Below are 4,978 nucleotides of genomic sequence, written 5' to 3'. Positions count from 1 at the left end.
TTACTCAAATCAACACTTGGATCATGCATTTTGGATGAAAAAAATAATATTTAGAACCTAAAAAATTGTAGGTCGTTGATTTTTTAAATCTTATAAAAACCTATCCATGCACTGGAATAAAAAACTTTAAGAAGTGATCCTATAAAAACAAGCATACATATCATATATGTATAGCCAAAATTTTGAAAAAACACAGAAAATATAATAGCATGTTTCATTTAGCAGCCCATTTAGTAGGCTCCCATCTCTCTCTCTCTCTATATATATATATATGTGTGTGTGTGTGTGTGTGTGATATAAAAGTCTGAGAATTATATGGAACTATTGAGCTGGAAATCATAGGTTCAAACTTTCTTGACTTGAGGATAGTTTGTTTGCTAATTAGGATCAAACCTTGGGTTGTGTAATTTAGTTTAAAAAGTATGAGTTTTAAGTCATAAAATTTTAGTGCATTGCAGGCTATTAATTTTTTAAGCCTTTAAAAACCCTACTTATGTGTCTCAATCATATGATTCAAAACTCATTTTACACTAATCAAAACTTGTAGATCACATCCATTGGATTTAATCTACAAATAAAATTTTAAACCTATGATTTCAAGCTCATTAGTTCCATATAATTTCATAACTTTAAAACCTAGTATATATATACATGTATAAAGCAGGTTTTTGGATATTTTAATACACACACACATATATATATGATTGTGACACAAGCAAGTTTTTAAGGGCGTAAAAATCAATGATATGCAATGCATTAAAATTCATGATTCAAAAAATCATATTTTTGGATCGAAATAATATGATCCAAGGCTTGATCCTTGGCAAACAAACCTTTGAGAACACATCCATGCAGTCCGATTGAGTTGACAAAGCTTGAACCTATGATTTTCAACTTAATAGTTTTATATAAATTGGTGCCTTCAAAGGCTATATATAAATATGCAGAGAGTAGCTAGAGTATGAGAACTAAAATATGAGAACTAGAATATGAGATCTAGAAATGTGGGCATTTCCAACACTTTTTTTGCAAATCCAACCATGTGGATGTGCTTTGGCATGGTGAATTTGCTATGAATCAACCATTGGATCATGAATTTTTGACTAAAATGTGATTTGTAAACGCTTGAATAATTATGAAGATTATGAGTCATTGATTTTAAAACTTAAAAAAAACACATTTATGTATCAAAATCGGATGATTCAAGACGCGGTTCTTATAAATCCAAGCATGTATTCATACAGTTAGATTCAAAAGAAAAGAACAAAAAATGCATGAAAATAGCAGTTCACACATTAGTTCTCATATTCTAATGATTGTATATATATATGTATATATATATATAGAGAGAGAGAGAGAGAGAATCACTACAATATGAGAACTAATGTGTGAATCGTGATTTTCATAATTTTTTGTTCTTTTCTCTTGAATCAAATTATACACATATGATCTGCATGCTTGATTTTATAAGAATCTGCTCTTGAATTGTTCGATTTTGATGCATAAACGAGATTTTTTAAGGCTTTAAAATCAATGACTCATAATCTTCATAAATATTCAAGCATTTAAAAATCATATTTTTTCATCGAAAATACACGATCCAATGGTTGATTCCTAGCAAATTCACCATGCCAAGCACTTTGGATTTGAAAAAAAAGTGTTGAAAGTGTCCATATTTCAGTTCTCATAATCTAGTGACTATATATATAGTTAATTTAATATTAAACTAGTTGTATTTCACATTAGATGAATTCAACCTTATAAATATAACTAAAACACCCTTAAAATTATAGCATTTTTAAAAATGCCAAGTTATTTTTTTGGGCATTATAGGTTATTTGAACTTGGAGAGAATTAAAAAGTCCTTAGAATCATGCACATGCATGATCAAACAATTACATTCAAGCATATGTGCAGACCTTTCATTGGCACAAATCTCTGCAAATCTCACATTGTGAGACTAAAATAGCTTTCTTGTTTAAATGGTTTGTCATACATGGATGGTGAAGCATGACCAATAATAAAAGGAAATTCTTTCCACCCACATACTACACATTTGCTTGCCAAAATGCCAAAACCTCTTTGAAGGCCATCATAGAGATTCCAGTCCATGCATCCTTGCACCGACCAACCACATGGGTTACCTATGCCACAACAATGAACCGTGAGCTGGTCCAACCAAGTCCCAAACAGAGACCCATATGAAGAGCCAACTCAGAAACACATGAAGGATCAAAGTTGCAAATCCAATCCATGGCAAAATCAGCACCTAAGCACAATCACTAGCCACAAAATTGTCATGATCAATTTTTTATAATCCTACAACCACTGCTTCATGAGATGTCGATGCACAGTTGTACAGTTGACTCCAAAATGCTCTTTTATTTGATGAGCTTGTTAAATCTCTTCATGTGCTAAGCCTCTCCATTGCATTTTCTAGTTCAATCACTGAAAATTTAACCATTTCTTCTTGCATTACTTGCGAAGCCTACACATTAAAATAAGTTACAAAATTTAGTAGCTCCCTACAACATTAAAAAAAAGGATCATAATGAACTCATTTAAATGTTTAAAATTCATCAAGATATAATAGAAAACCTACATTGTATGTAAAAACCTACAATAGAATTTCACAAAGATGAGCACCTCGATAGATTCTAGTGCTTTCCATAAGCAATTCAACACAAAGAACCATTTAGATGAGCAATTCAACAAAACCAAGACAAAAAAAATACACATTTAACCAATTTTCATTTAAGAAAGCATCTTACAAGCATTTTGTTTATGACAAGCAAGGTGGAAACCGGTCATCAGTGGGATTCAACACAGAACCCTTTAGACAGCGCACTACTTATCATACAGATTTAGGTGTAAATAATAACAAATTAGGATAGCCATCATTGATATCATATACCTAAATGGCCAAGTCTATTTGTGTCTTGAGGTTTTTAAAAGCTCCAAATATCTGTCTCTTTTAATATTGCAGAAGTTTGCAACTATATGGTCATATACGGTGACATGGTCTAATTACCTCTATTGATAGATTATTAGTTCCCTGGACTGTAAAACAAAGGTTCAAATCTAACTCCATTGCTAATACTTCAGGTTCCTAATACTAGATCACGGTGGGAGCCAACACTTTAAGTTCTCGATACTAAATCATGGTGGGAACCCCAACTTTATCTTGTAGTCATAAGCAATGCCCACCCTTGTAGGGACAACCAAGGGACAAGAAACACGAGTTGTTTCTGCCCGACCCCAAAAAAAAATTTGCATCAAAGTTCATGAACTTTGGTACATTTTAACCACTGCCAAATACGCCTATCATTACTTAGGCACACAGATTTTTGGTTCAAAGTCTAGACTTTAAATCATGACATACATTCCCATAAGAATTTTAACTATGAGGGCAAAGATAACAAAACCACCTTCTTGATCTTGAGTTTCGAAGACTTTAAATCATGACATATATTCCCATAAGAATTTTAACTATGAGGGCAAAGATAACAAAACCACCTTCTTGATCTTGAGTTTCGAAGGGTCATGCAAGGGTGGCAACATCTTTGTTCCAAAAAAAATAATAATAATAAACAAGAACAAAATGAAACCCCAAAAAAAAATGGATCCCCAAGATGGAGAAAAACGCCTAACAGCAAAAGATTTTATGAATCCAGGAATAAAAATCAGAGAAAGACCCTACCTTGGCGTGCGAAGGTGCTCGTGAGACAGCAGAGCACAGAGACGAGAGGGAGGCAACAGCGGCAGCTATTCTGGCGTGCAGAGAGGGCGTACGAAAGGCTGGGTGAAAAGGGGATTTTGAGAGAGAGACGAGAGGAATGCAGAGAGAGAGAGAGAGAGAGAGGGGGGGGGGGGGGGGGGGGGGAGGGCTCAGGCGAGAGAGAGGCTCAACGGTGGGAGAGGATAAAAAGGGACAAGGGTCCTGTTTTTTTTTATTTAAAAACCTAATGCTTTGGCCGTTGAATCTAAATAAGATCCAACGGCGAGTAGAGGTTGAGTAGCTATGGATGGACCAGCTACCAACTTTTATATATATACAGAGAGAGAGTAGTGCTCAGGTGCATGATCACTTTCGAATATGACCAAAACTAACTTTCGCTGCCCGTGTTCCTGCGCTGGGGCTTTTACCGGCGACTCCAATACCTTTAGCAGCAACTTTTGTCGCCGCTAAAGGTGTTATTTGGCAGAACTTTGCACCGCGATGAATGTTCCATGCGAGTTCGTTCTGGTCATGTTCTAAAGTAATCATGCACAGAGAGAGAGAGAAATGGATACCTAAATGAAATATGCTAAAATGATATGTTCTGGTCACGGAGCTAAATGAAATATGCTAAATAATGTGTTAAATGGGTTTTTTTGCTCTTTCGATGTTTTTTTCGTAGTTCAGACCCAATAAATGTGTTGGGCATGGTCGATTTATAAGGAACCCACAACTAACTCATGTGTTTTAGATCAAAAAATGATATTTAGAGCCTCAAAATTTTACAAAGATTTTAGACTTGATTTTTTGAACCTTATAAAAACCCACCCATGTGTAGGAATCTAATACTTCAAGAGTTGATCCTTATAAAATCAAGTACATTCATAAATTTTGTAGGGTCAAAATTTAAAAATAAAATAAAAAAACCCTTCTCTCTATATATATATAGAGTAATGGGTAGGTGCAAATGATATGTGCTGAATGAGTTTTTCTCCCCTTTTGGTGTTTTTTCGCAGATTCGACCCCATGTGTTGGGTATGGTCGATTTACGAGGAATCCACACCTGGATCATGTATTTTTGAAAAAAAAATGATATTTGAAGCCTAAAAAATTTACAAAGATTTTGGACCGTTGATTTTTTCAACCTTATAAAAAACCCACTCATGTGTCGGAATCGAACGCTTCAAGAGCTGATCCCTATAAAATCGAGTACATAGATCACATTTGTACAGTCATAATTTATAAATAAAATAAAAAAAA

This window comes from Nuphar pumila, chromosome 5, assembly GCF_984573655.1.
Source record: "Nuphar pumila chromosome 5, dmNupPumi1.hap1.1, whole genome shotgun sequence".
Classification (NCBI taxonomy): domain Eukaryota; kingdom Viridiplantae; phylum Streptophyta; class Magnoliopsida; order Nymphaeales; family Nymphaeaceae; genus Nuphar; species Nuphar pumila.
This window is presented reverse-complemented; position numbering follows the sequence as displayed.